The sequence below is a fragment of the Cynocephalus volans genome, chromosome 3, assembly GCF_027409185.1.
Source record: "Cynocephalus volans isolate mCynVol1 chromosome 3, mCynVol1.pri, whole genome shotgun sequence".
In the NCBI taxonomy this organism is placed as follows: Eukaryota; Metazoa; Chordata; class Mammalia; order Dermoptera; family Cynocephalidae; genus Cynocephalus; species Cynocephalus volans.
In genome coordinates, this window is record NC_084462.1 from 52,136,122 (window position 1) to 52,150,622 (window position 14,501).

At 42.0% G+C, this 14,501-nt stretch overlaps 1 protein-coding gene across 6 annotated transcripts in view; it reads left to right on the forward strand.

Annotated features, from left to right (window-relative positions):
* Positions 1-5,823: 5,823 nt before the first annotated feature.
* AKAP13 (A-kinase anchoring protein 13) overlaps positions 5,824-14,501 on the forward strand; it is a 337,825-nt gene continuing 329,147 nt past the window's right edge. For all 6 annotated transcript variants that reach the window (XM_063091725.1, XM_063091728.1, XM_063091729.1 and 3 more), the window contains exon 1: positions 5,824-6,013. The gene's annotated coding sequence lies outside the window, so the exon portion shown is untranslated. The remainder of the gene's footprint in view (positions 6,014-14,501) is intronic.

Genomic DNA, 14,501 nt, shown 5'->3' on the forward strand with positions numbered 1-14,501 from the left:
CAGACAAAGAATTTAAGCATCCAGGATACAAACCCAGCCCTGACTGCCTCTAAATCCCTGGTATTTCTGTCTCACACAAGAAGAACTCAGATCAGAGAGGTTAGGCACTCTGACACCCCAACAGCAGAGATGTAAATCATAAATCAGCACGACCATTCTGGAGGACTATTTGCAATGAATGGGCATCAAAGTCCCTAAAAATGTTAATGTGGTCTGACCTGGGAAGAATCATAATGATAAATGCCATTACTGCACATTTACCTGTAATCCAGCACATCCACTCTAATCTGTTTCTTTTTAGTTTGCACCTACAGGATTTCTAAACTGTATTATAGGAATATATCTGAAGAAGGAATTGGTTACTTAAATGGTGCTTTACTGAGCACCTGCTCTGTAGATAGGCAGAGCAATCACAGTTCTAAGTGGAGAAGAAGAGGAGAGGTGGGGAGGAGCTCAAGTGAGGGAGGGCCTATTTGGCATATTATTCTAAATTGGGTTTGGAAATTTTCCCTTAGTTTTCAATTTCTTGGAAGACAAACTGTGCCAATCATTGGCTATGTGATTAGGAGCAAGTTACTTAATCTCTCTAAGCCTATGTTACTTATACAAGGGGGATAATAGTGCCAGCCTAGGACTATCATGACGAATAAATGAGATAATGCAAGTAAAAGAGGTACAGTGCGGGAATTGTGGCCCCAGACACAAGTTAAGGTTTGGAAGGAACTCCCAGATAGAGGATCTATATCGGAATCAATGAACATAAACTTTGCTGTCCAGTACAGTAGCCACCAGCCACATATAGCTTTTTAGCATTTGAAATGTGGCTAGTCTGAACTGAGATGTGCTGTAAGTGTAAAATACACGCTGGATTATTTGGAGGACTTACTACAATAAATAGAATGCAAAATACCTCATTAATAAATTTTTATATTGATTACATGTTGAAATTATAATATTTGAGAAGAATTTGGCTAAAAAATATTAAAATTAATTTTGCTTTCTAAATGTGGCCACTAGAAAATTTTAAATCATATGTATGGCTCACATATATTGAACAACGTTGGGCTTGACACTGAGGGAAGTTCTCTCTGCCCCCAAGAAGTAAAAATTCACCTCTGGACTGCAAGACATTCTACCTGTAGCCAGTTTTCTCTTAGAGATTTCCTATCTCTACCTTCTCCTTACCCTCATCCCCCACTTAAATCCAGCCTAAGCATATGGTGGTAAGGTGATCTTTGTAAAATGAAAATCTGTTCTCATCATTGTTACATTGCTTAAAATCTTTTGAGGTTTCCTCTTGGCCTTTCAGAGTAAAGGCCATACTCCTTAGCATGGTGGCGTACCGGGCTATTCATGACTTGGCCTCTGCTACCCTCCCTCAACCTCACCTCCTATCCCTTCCTCCTCCAGTTTCTTAAGTTTGTTGTGTTTCCTATACCTCCATGTCTTTGAATTTGCTCTTTGAATTTCCTCTGCTATTTGAGCACACACACCCTAGCCTCCTGCTCTACCCCGTGTTCTTTATGTGGTTAATTGTCTTTCTAAGACCCAGCTTATCTGTCTCATCTTAGATACCTCCCCTGAACTTGTACCCTTTTACTAGGAGAAGGACTCTTCTCTGTGCCCCCCACCACCCTGCATTTGCCTCTTTAAAGGTACTTACACATTGGATTTCTTGCTGGTTTGCCTGCCTGTAATCCCTCATTTGAGTGTGAGTTTCCTAAGGATAGGCACCTTGCTCTTCACCTATAACCCCAGGACCAAGCCTCTCATACAGAAAGAAAACTCTCAATAGCTGTTTGCTAGTTGGACTGAGAAGCAGTTCAGGGAATTGACCAGGGATCATCAGCTCATGGCTAGTGTAACAGTTAGAACTCTTGGGGATGCGAGTGACAGAAACCTCCACTGTGGTTTTATTGGCTTACATGATTGAAAAGTCTACTTGTTGTTGCAGTCTCAGGTATTGCTGGATTCAGCAGTTCAGCCGATGTCACCAAGACATTGTTTTTCTTCATCTCTCTTACCTTTCCACTGTGCTGGCTCCATTTTTTTTTTTTTTTTAAAGATGACCGGTAAGAAGATCGCAACCCTTGACTTGGTGTTGTCAGCACCACACTCTCCGAAGTGAGCCATGGGCCAGCCCCTGGCTCCATTTTAAGAGGCTCTTTCCTCATGGTGACAAGATGGCTGACAAGCATGTCCTTCCAGATTCCATTCAAGGAAGAGAAAGATTTCAGTCAAGAAAGACCCTGATAGTTCAAACAGAGGGTAGAATTTATTCCTGTTGCCCCTGATTGGCCTGTTTGGGGTCCTCTGTCAAACCCTGAACTCATCCTATGCCTGTGAATAGGATGTGTTGATTGGCTCAGGTCTGGACCAGGTGCCAAGGCCATGGAATTGGGGCTGTGGAAGAGCTGGCTTCACACCATGCAAGGGGTTGAAAGGGGAGGTTCCCAAAGTAACAACAAGGTACTATTTCTACCGCAAAAACAGTACAATGCCCTCCGCTGCACAAGAAGAACTGGGGCCCAAGTTTGTTCTAGTTTTTTTTTTGTTGTTGTTTTTTTACAAAGTAGACATTTTAGGAACCATGGGTCTGAAAAGAAATTCATGTTCTTCCAACTGTGATGACTTTGTTTTTTCCTTGCTTTGGCATTAACAGGGACTTTCCGTAATATGGTATTTATCCTTGTCATATTTTTGGGTATTACAGTTGTACCCCCTTATCCACAGTTTTGCTTTCTAAGGTTTCAGTTACTGGTGGTCAACTGGGCTCTGAAAATATTAAATGAGAGAGAGACAGAGAGAAAGAGAGAGAGTACACATGCACATACCTTTTCTTATAGTATATTGCTGTAATTGCTCTATTTTATTATTAGTTATTTTTGTTAGTTTCCTACTGTGCCTAATTTATAAATTAAATTTTATCATAGGTATGCATGTATAGGAAGAAACATACTTTATATAGGTTCTGTACTATCCACAGTTTCAGGCATCCGCTGGGATCTTGGAACGTATCCCCCGTGGATAAGGGGAGACTATTGTATATAATCTGTGTAAATCAATTAGAGAGATATAAGTCAACTGGAAAGATAGACAATTCAGAAATAGAAAATTCTACTGTTGCTTGATAAGGCCCTGGCATCTATTTTTTTTGGGGGGGGGCGGCGGTTGGCTGGTACAGAGATCCGAAACCATGACCTTGGTGTTATAAGCCTGCACTCTAACCAACCAAGATAACTGGCCAGCCCAGGGCCCGGCATCTCTCCTGAACTGTCAACTTACTCAGGGAAAGTGGGAAAATGGTTAAACCTGAAATCTCTTTCTGTGAAGTGGGGCACATTATATAGAGAGATTTGGTGTACCTCGGAAGAACAAATCTTTAGTATCAGGCACACTCAGTTTGAAGGCATCTCATAATAGTTCCTTCTTTACAAATTCATTCATGCAAAACTTTTACTGAGTCCTTACTATGTACTAGGCACTATTACAGTTACAGGAGAGAGAGGAGTAAACAAAACAGACTTCAGGGAGCATACAAAATAGTGGGAGAGAGCCAATAAACACACAAAATACATAAGATACTTTCAGACTGGGATAAATGCTATGAAAAAATTAATATGACACAGATGGACTAGGTGAGAGTGAGTTACTTTAGATAGTGTGGCCAAGGAAAGTTTATCTGAGGAGGGACATTTGAGATGAAGCCTGAATGATGAAAAGACACCAGCCATGCAAGTATGACTTAGGACTTCCCAAAGAAGACAGAGGGCTCAGCTGTCTTGGGAATTTAGGGTAGACTCGTGCTCCTCAAAGTGGGGTCCCATACCAGCAGTATCACCTGGAAGCTTTTTAAAAAATGTAGAGTCCCCCCCAAAAAAAAAAAAAAAAAAAATGTAGAGTCCCAGATCCTACCCCAGACTTAGAGTCAGAATCCACATTTAATAAAATCTCCCTGGTGATTCGTAGGCACAGTAAATTCTTTAAATGCTGGACTCTTGACCTTTTCTGCAGCCCACTGGAAAGGTGCAAATCCTACCAAGGTTGGGAGCAGGGAATGGTGTTGTCAGCAGTCACTAGAAAGATGATGTGGGAACATTTACTGCTGCCTTTGAAACAGAACAGCCAGGCTCTAGGAGAAGGCCATGGGTTTATCAAATGTTAGGGTCCAAATGATTTTCTAGGTTAGCCCCCTTTCTTTACAGGAGACTGAGTTTCTTTGAGGAGGAGTGATCTCCTTTGTGGCAGAATCAGGACTAGGATACAAGAGGCTACTCTCTTTGTGCCAGCTTTTAAATATTGACAAGTGTGGAAGAGGGTGAGCAGCAGTGGTGGTTTGAAAATAATGTCAAATGAAGAACTGGGCATGCTTGGCCTTGGTTTTTTATCACTCTGTGAGGGTGAATTAAGAAAATATATGTGAGCACCAGGTCCACCGAAAGAGTAGCAAATTTCAGCTCAGCACTCGGAGTATTTCTCAGATTTAGAGCCATGCAACACCGGAAGTCCCAGGTACACACACCAGGTATTCACAATACCCTCTCTCAGGTATTTGGTCCCTGCTAGTGAGCTTGCCTGGATCAGGGTTTCCCAAATGGCAGTTATTTTGCATTATTGCAATTTTTTTTTCCATATCCTGTACCAGTTTTTTTTTTTTTTTTATTCTTTAAAGGGATCCGAACCCGGGGCCTTGGTGTTATCAGCACCGCACTCTCCCGAGTGAGCCACGGGCCGGCCCCTGTACCAGTTTTTAAAAAACTGACATCAAAAGTACATGTTTAGAATGTGTAAAGTGCACTAACGTTAAGTGTACAGCTGGGTGAATTTTTCTTGCTATATATCCTGTTAACCACCACCTAGATCAAAGTATAGAAACATCACCCCAGAGAGTTCCTTCCCAGACAATAACCTTCTCCCCTTAGGTTGACCATTCTTACGTCAATCACTATCCATCAGTTTTGCACATTCTTGAACTGCATTTAGTGTCTCCATTTTTATGTAACATTTTCCTTTAAGTAGGCTCATTTTTTGCAACTTTCTTCTAGACCTAGGAAATAACGTCAGTGAAACAATTGTCCGATGTGATAGGCATCTCCCCACCTGATACACATTAAAATAAACACATAACTATCGAAATAAAGAAGTTTCTTCATTTACCAACTAATACAATGTCGGGCCAGCACTGGTACACGGACCGCATTTTGTTTCTCAAAAGCCACCAGATGATTTCTGAGGTTTTTTGCAACTAGGAGACTATGATTTTGCGGTGATCGAGTAGCCAAAAGTTCACGAATGCACTGTCACTGTCCTGATCCCGCCATAGCTCCATCCAACACTTGTTGAATACCTAGCAATGACTCTCCTACGCTTTAGACACAGAGAAGAGTAAACCCCACGTCCTGATTTGAAGTGGGGGAAATAGAAGAGGAAATCATTTCGGTCTGTGCGGTAAGTGCTACAGGTCAGGTAGGCACCCTGCACACAGAGGAACGGGGGCTTCTGGAGCTAGATCGGAGAGGAGACGGTGGGTGGGCACTTTCCAGAGCAGCCTCCGCCAGCCACCTCACTTTGATCACTTTGCTGCGGCTCAGCAGCTGCGGTCAACCTCAGCCTGCCTTAGCAACCTTAGCGCACCGTCCAGGTGTCTTCCTATTGGTCCCATGAGTCTTGATGGGCAGCTATACTACGCAATCCGAGCTCGCGGCCCTTGGCTCCGCGCTTACTCACGGGAGGGCTCGTAGGAATTACCGCCCTCCCTCGGTGCCCCGCCCATCCCCAGGCTGCTTGTGGCGCATGCGCCGGAGGGCTGGGGCTGTGTGCAGGGCCAACGCGGAGCCGGAGCAGCGTCTGTGAAGCGCCTGGGCTCCGCCGAGACCGCCGTGCCGGTTCCTCTTCGCCGCCGCTTCAGCCGCTGCCGCCGCCACCGGAGGAGCGGCCGTCTATTGTCTTTCTCCGCGGCGAAAGTGCGGAGCTGCTCCGGCTCGGCCCGCGGGGGAGCCCCGGGAGCCGCAGGGTGAGCGCACTTAGTTGGCGGACTTGGGGGAAGTTTCGTGATTTGAGGAGGGGTCGCGGGCGAGGAGCGCGGGCCCCTCTTCCTGCGGCCGCTCCTCGGGGCGGGGGCCGGGAGGAAGGGCGACCGCTGCGGGGGCGGAGGGGGCGCGCGGGCGGGGGTGAGTGGGCGGCGGGGCTGCGCGGCCCCCCGGCTCCGCGGACCCCTCCTCCCTCCGCATCCCTCTCCTCCCGCATTGTCTGGTCCGGCCGGCGCCGCGCCTCCTGTTCCCGCAGCTCCAGTTGGGGGCCGCCTCTGCTTCCCTCGGGGTAGGGGGCGCGGCCACCCCGCACGGCCGCCGAAGCCCCTCGGGCGCCCCCGAGGAGCCCCCGCCGCTGGGCTGGGCTTTCTCTCCCCGAGCGCGCGGCCGCTGCGTGTGTCACGCGGGTCCGACGGAGTAGGCTGCCGCGAGCCAAGTGCTCCGGGCGCGAGGGAGCATCTCCCCCGGGCTGACGCGGGTGGTAAACACGTCGGGCCGCTCCCGCCTCCGGGGGCGTTTGGGCGCCTTCTCCCGGGGACGCGGCCGGACTGACTCGCTCGGGTCGGAGACTAGCGGCCGAAGGGGACCCGTGCGGTCCGCACGCGCTTTAGGGACCGTGCAGCCGGCTCAACTTGCCACCGAGTTCAAGTACAGCCATACTTTGAGACCAAAGAAAACTTTTTTTTTTCTTTTTGGTAAATATGGCATACAGACACTTTTTGCATTCAATCAGTATGTGAAGAGTTTTTTTAAAAAAATGGATAACCCTCTTTTTTGTTTTCCCCCTCATCAAGAAAGGGTAGACAAGTATTTTTGGAAATAGTTCTTAGAGCAAAATGATTCCGTTATACTTAAGTTTTTAGATCCTGCTGTGAACTCAGGAATTCACAATGAAAGTTGGATTGAGCAACATTTTGGTGTTCATGCTTTGCTGTTAGACTCCTTAATAAAGTTATTTTGAGAGTTTATTGCCTCAGGCATAAAGTAAAAAGCAGTGTGCCTTTTTTTTTTTTTGTCACTACCTCCCCCCACTCCCCGTTTTATTTTCAGAAGAAGCAGTTTATTAATTTTTTTCAAACCGGATTTCCCGGATTAGGCCAAATGATGCAGTTCTTGAATGGTCCTTATTTGCAAGTTTGTGAAGGAGTTATCAGTTGAGCTAAATCGGTGTTACTGTTCTTATATTCCTTCGTGGTCCCTTGGGGATTTGCAGACAGCATTAAAGTACAAACCTTGTTAAGTTTTGGGTGCACCAATTCCACTGAATTCAGTTTGATGGGCTTATGATACGAGAATAATTACAAGTTTCCCAGATGGAACTAGCTTAAATGTCTGTCATTTGTAGTGGAACAAAATGGCCAGGGTGTCATTCAGTTTTAATTTCAATTGTATTTTCTTTTTTTTTTTTTTTTTTTTTTTTTGTAGTTTTTCCGTGACCGGCACTCAGCCAGTGAGTGCACTGGTCGTTCTTATATAGGATCCGAACCCGCGGCGGGAGCATTGCCGCGCTCTCAGCGCAGCACTCTACCGAGTGCGCCACGGGCTCGGCCCTCAATTGTATTTTCTTGCCATCTGTTGAAAAGAAAAATTTCTCAAATACTGTGCATGTCAGTTTGCTTGATTGATTTCTCAGACGAAATGAGTAATGTGAAGTGTTCCTCAGTTTTTCTGGTTTGGTTGGCTTCATTTTGCTTTGAAACCAACTTTCTTCACCCGATGAAAGCAAAAGAAAAGGCATCGTCATTGTTAAACTACTAGTGGAAGTCACCTTTAGGAGTCACAGTCCTTGCTCTAGGCTTCCCTTCCCGGTTGTGTGGTTGCATGTGTGTGGGAATGGGATTGTGAGGAGGGAGGTTGACAGAGGTTGGAAGGAATTGTGAGGGAGGGACATAATGTAAACAAATACTACTTACAATATAATGTGACAAGTACACCAGTTGGTTTCCTTCTTTTGGCTGTGATAGCATGATATACATACTTTTGTTTTAGGATTTCTCACACTTCATTAGTTTGCCCGTTCAAATGGTAACTACATGTAGTATAAATGGACTCCTCCTCTAGTTTTCACTCCTCCAGGGCTGTGATGGGCCTTTAGCTTTGTACCTCTCTTGCCAGGAGAGCCTTTCTCGTCAGGAAAGAGGCATTCTGTATGCGTTTGAATTAGGTGAAGTGCTTTTTACTAGCTGGTGGTAGTGCACATAGGAGAGAGCCCCTAACTCTGGGGTCTTGTGCAGAATAATTCACTGGCAGATTTGTGATGAAATTTAGTTTACTTTAAAAGGGATTCTAATCCTTCTGTTTACTTCTCAAAAAGAATTGGGGTTGAAATAGTACACTGTGGATTTCAAAAAGATTCCAATTTAGAAAATGTCCCCCCCCCCTTTTTTTGGTGAAATTATTAAAACTGCTGGACAAATTCATTCGCAACTCTGCCCATTCCTCCATTGTGAAATTGGGAAGTAACACAATTTACAAGAACACTCTTCCGGAGATAGGTAAATTTGATTTTAAATTCCCACATTTTCATTGGCTTAGTTGTGTAGCCTTGAGCACGTCAGTTAACCTCTAGCTTTAGTTTCCTACTGTATAAGGAGTAGTAAAATACTTTGCAGTGTTAATAAGGAGTAAATGAAACTACGTGAGACACTTATGACAGTCCCTAAGATTAAGTAGGTGGCTATTTCCTGATAGTTGTAATGATAATTTTGATAAATTTTTACACGACTTAAAAAAGCATTCTTAAAAGTCTGATGCTTCTGAGTGTAATGATTTAGCTATTTTTTTTGTAAAGAAGGAATCCTGAGACTTGTGGATCTTACCCAAATGCAATTTTTTTAAGGTGTCAGTTGAACTGAAGAATAATAGAAACAATAGCAGTTTTATCTTCTCCATCACCTGTTAGTCTTCTTTTGAGTAGTACTTAGAGTGGCTTGGTGGGTAGAACTCTGGGATTATAGTGTTTAGGAAATGGTGAAAGATGTGTTGTTCTCAATACTTGTAATAGAATATCTGAGTTATTTAGTGAGTTCCAACTTACTTTCCTTATTTTACCTTAGCCTTGAAAAATATGTATGGCTTAAAACTACATTTTCTTAAATTTGCTTAAGATAGAACTGAACTAACTGGGTGTTAACATAGTGTTAGTACAATGCAGAGACTTGAGCAAATCACTCACTTCCGTTCAGGATAACACTATTGAAGGTGCCACCATTTGTGGAAGGAAGCAGTGATCTAAAGGAAGTTTGTTTCATGTGAATGTTCTCAAATTTATATTCTTCTAGTCCACCTATGGGTTGATTGGGACATAATGAGTGTTAGATGAATTGATAACCCATTTTTGTCAGTCCTTGCTGGGAGGATGAACTAGCAGACCTGGTACTGGAATACTGTGATTGTATGAATATTTGTGTGGGGCGGTGACGTGCTTTCCCATTTTATCTCTTCAGAGCTGTGTTCAGTGCCTGTGGAAGGTGCATAGCAGTAGCTTTGTATGATGTGGATATTGGGGTGTGAGAGATGGAAAAGGTATGAGGTATTTACCATTTACGTCCCTCTGTAAGCTCTTCAATTGGAAGTCAATACTTCTGAATTTTTACTTTCTGATCATATCATAAGCCCATATTTGGCCATAGAATTAGCCTCTACTACCCCAAATGGCCAGTTTAGAAATTAATTTAATACGCCACACTGAAATTAATTAATCTTTTTAAATTAAAGATGTCAAGTTAGGGAAAAGCACTGATGTAAAGAGTTTCACATAACCCAGAATGATTCTCTGATGGTGATCTATACTAAAAGCACAATATGATCTTGACATCCAAACTTTGCCATTTATTGGCTGTGTGATCTTTAGCAAGCCACTTTATCTGTCTCAGACTTAGTATCCTTGCTTATAAAATAAAAAAATACAATATTCTTATCCTATCTACTACATACTACTGTTGTGAGAAACACGAGATAAAACACTATAAAATGCTATGTGGTGGTATAATTTTATTGGTTGACTGCTGGTTTGGATAAAATTCAAATCCTACTCTAAAAGGGGAAAACATCCAGCTAACTTTATTGGTTCTTCTTTTTTTCTTTTTCCCCAAAGGGATTGGATCCTTTATGACAAAACTGAGTTGTCTTGGTCATTCATCTACATAGCTAACTACTGGAAACACTGATGAGTAGATCATACAATGGTCATAGAAACTTCATACCTTAATATTAGAAAACCATAAATCTTATTCATGTAAAGTGGCAAGACAGACAGATATAAGAAGTCCAATGCAAAGGGCAGTAGTTCTGCTAATAGTGAAAGACAATCTTCCATAATCATCTATTGGTACAGCTAGATGGCAATTTATTTTCCAACTTCACATTTCTCCTTGTGCTGGAAAATCCTCAGAAACTTCTGTAGTTTTTATTTGCTGGATGGACATCATGATGTCAAAGACTTACTTTCATTGTTCTTCCAAACCACTCCTGCAGCCTCAGCTATTCTCACGTACCGTTCAGGGCCTGTTTCTTCATTATAGAAGGTAATTAAAATATTAAACCATTTCCATCGCCATTCTTCCTGGTTTGGAAAATTGATTTTTTTTTTTTTTTAACTTTCATATTTCCTTTCACAACATGTTTGTCATGGTATATTTTTCTAAACTAAAGAAGTTTCAGTTCACAGCACATGCTATTTGACCCAAATTACTGTGGACTCACAGGAACTGATATTGGAGGCCAGCGTGAAGTCAGTTGACAAAGAATGTCAGAATTTTTCAAAAGACTGCAGACGAAGCTAGTGTAGTTGTCTTCTCTTTACTATCATTTTCTTTTTTTTTTTTTTTTAAAGATGACCAGTACGGGGATCCTAACCCTTGACTCGGTGTTGTCAGTACCACGCTCAGCCAGTGAGCGAACCGGCCATCCCTATATGGGATCCGAACCCATGGCCTTGGTGTTATCAGCACCGCACTCTCCTGAGTGAGCCACGGGCCGGCCCTACTATCATTTTCTTAAAAAAAAAATTGATTAGCTCACATCAGAGGAGTGTGCCTCTTATATGCCAGGTGTTATACTGTATCTTAGCTATAATTTTTATTTAATTCTTAAACCTATGTGGAAGGAATTATTAATCCCATTTTAGGATGAGGAATTGAGTCCCCAAAGTGGCTTGGTTATGGTCACATAGGTAGTAGGCCATGGTGCTGAAATTTGAACGCATTCTGTATCTAAAGGTCATGCTTTTCCCATTGACGCTATAACCTAGAAAGAGTACATCTTAAGAACAAACCGGGTTTACTGAGGTGTTATAAATATGTGATAAAGTACACCCATTTTAAATATATAGAGTTTGATGAGTTTTAACAGAGTATCAATGCATGTAACAGCAAGATCAAGTTAGAGAACATTTCCATCAGTCTAGTGACGTGTCCTTTCCAGGCAGTCCTCTCAATCCTTAACCATTTCTTACCTCACCACAGGCAACCACTATTCTGCTTTCTTTCACTGTAGTTTAGTTTTTTTCTTGCAAATCTGGCCTGCTGCCTGTTTTTGTATATAAGGTTATATTGGGACACAGCCATGCCCATTTATTTACATATTGTCTATGGCTGCTTTGGTACTACCCTGGCAGAGCCAGAGTAGTTTACAACAGAGACCATGTGGTTGGCCCACAAAGCCAAAAATATTTGCCGTCTGACCTTTTACAGGAAAAGTTTGCCAACCCTTGTACTACATAACCAAAGCACTTATTCACATCTAAGAAGATTGGCAATACTTTTATAATATTATTCAGTGCATACTCAACTTTCTCTGTTTGTTTCCAAAATATATTTTATAGTTCCTTTTCAAAAATTTTGAACTAGGGTAAAATCACTCAGTATAATTGTTATATCTGTTTTAGTCTCTTTTTTTTTTTTCATCCTTTATTTTTCTAAATATATAGTTTACCCCCTTTAGGTTAACATTCTGTTGGTTTGACATGTGTACATTCATATAACCACTACTTTAAATAGAACAGTTTCTTCAGTCTACTGGCCTACTATCTTAGTAGCCTTATAGAGGCCCAAAGGAAGTGAAGGGAGCAAGATGCATGAAGATTCAGGGAAGTATGTTCCAAGTAGAAGGAACATCAAGTGCCAAGGGCTTGAAAGTGGGAGGATGAATAGGAAGGCTGGTGTGGCTGGAATGGGACAAGAAAAAAGACCTGTAGGAGATAAGGTTTGCATATAAAGCCTGAGGCTAGATCAAATAGGCTTTTAAATCTGATGGGAAGCAACTAAAGGATTTGAGCCAGGCATGACATGAGCTGATTTAGGTTTTAAAATTTTCACACTGGATGTAGGTAGCAGGAGTGTAAACAGGGAGACTAGTTAAGAGATTTACAATAGTCCAGGCTAGAGAAGGTGGTTCTTGGATTAGGGTGGTAGCAGTGAAAGTGGTGAGAAGTGGTCAGAATCAATATATGCTTTGAAGATAGAACTGTTAGGGTTACTTACAGATTGGGAAAAGAAACCAAGGATGATTCCTAGGTGTTTTACATGAACAACTGGGTGAAAAGGGAAGATGTGGATTCGGTTCGCTGGAAGGAGGAAATTGTGATTTCACTTTTGGGCCCACCTAGTTTGAGATCTGTGAGACTTTTTAAGTGAAAATGTCAGTATGCATTTGGATATACAAATCTGGAGTTTAAGAATTGTAGAGAGAGAAAAGAAAGTGAGAGGTTATTATGGGAATTAGGGATATATAAAGCTCATGGCACATAGTAGGTACTCATGGCATGGTAGCTAGTAATAATAATGACAGTGGTAAAACAACAACATATATAATTAAAGGAGGGTAGATATGAATGAAGGAAGATGATAGTGACATAAAGCAATATCTTTTATGTTATTGTATCAGAGTTAGGGCTCCAAACATGCTGTAAACTTCTCTGAGCATGATAAAAATATTATTAGTGAAATTCATTGTGTATTTCTAGTCTCTAAGGATATCTGTGATAGTCAAGAGATAATGACTTTTTTTTTGGATGGATGGCTGGTACAGGGATCAAACCATGGACCTTGATGTTGTCAGCACCATGCTCTTAACTGAGCTAACTGGCCGGCCCCTGTAATGACATTTTTAATGTGATACAAGGGTGTCATTTGTGTGTATTTCACATACATGTATACACAGATAGTCTGGAGGGAGGCTGCTGCAAAGTATTTAATTACTTATGAAGAGTGAGATGATAGGTATTTTTTGATCATATGATTTTCTGCAGTGTATATATTTATCTTTACTCTTATTTTTAATAAAGGAAGTTAATATTTTTGGAGGGTCTATTCAGTTGGTGAGTTTCTGGGGTGATGGCTTTCAATTGTTTGTGGTTACCAACATTGCATATTCCCCTAGAGTGGGTCTTTGCCTATGGTCTGTTGTCTTAAAAAACTGAGCCCTTAATCATAGTGGGAATCAGGCAAGAGAGTATGGGAGGTTTTGATATGAGTCCATAACAGCTCCTGGGAAAATTATTAGCATGTGCTTTCCCCACTGTGCTAGTTGTGGCACTATTTTCTTCAAAGGGGTCTTTATGTTGCATTGTGATAGACTGATCACTTCAGATAAATTTCGAGAATGAAGTTTTTTGTTTGTTTTAAAATCTGAATTATACCACCAACATTAACTTAGATTTTTAGAAGTATTCCTATTCTCAGGTGATAGATGCGCTAAAGGTGGTGTTTATGACGGGCTTTTTGCAAATTTGACATTTTCTGTAATTCATGAATCACTTCTAAAGACACACTCAGTACGATTTGGGTGGTATCTGTAAATTAATCTACTTTTTTGGTCTTGCCAGTTGAGTTCTGCCTTGACTAAAGTGGATGTATTTGTGCAGTGGGAGAAGGGAGGTCCATTGTGGCACTGCATGGAAATAATTTCTGTTACCTTTAAAAGGCTGGGAGGAAATTTTTTTTGCCTCTTGGATGCTTTGTGTACAGAGTGGTTGGGCTCAGAGTGCAAAGGAACTCTGGATGCGATTTTACAAACTGGCAACAAGAGTTCAAAAGTAGAGTTCTGAGTGTTCATTTGGTCATATGAAGCCTTTGGGGCCTGGCTGAGGTGCTTTTTCTCTTCGAGAATTAAAGGAATATATAGGTCAGTGGGCAGGAATGACTGTAGCTTTCACCTCGGCCCTCCTGCCAAAATGGTGCTCTATGTATGCTTAGAGCATAAGATAGTGTATTTCTGGTCTAGAGAGATTTTTTTGAGGCCATTTCCTAAAAGATGTTTTCTAAGAAGTGAAGTCAGTACAGGAAACAAGAAAGTTTTTATTGAGCGCCTGTCTACATTTTGCATGTTCATTTACATTCTCTTAATTCCTATCATAACCCTGTAAGGTAGATGTTATACTTCCTCCCTTTTTTGACGAAAAACTAGGGTTCAGAGATGTTAGTTTGCATCTCTTAGGTCAATGAGCTACAGCTTTCATCTAGGAGATTGTGA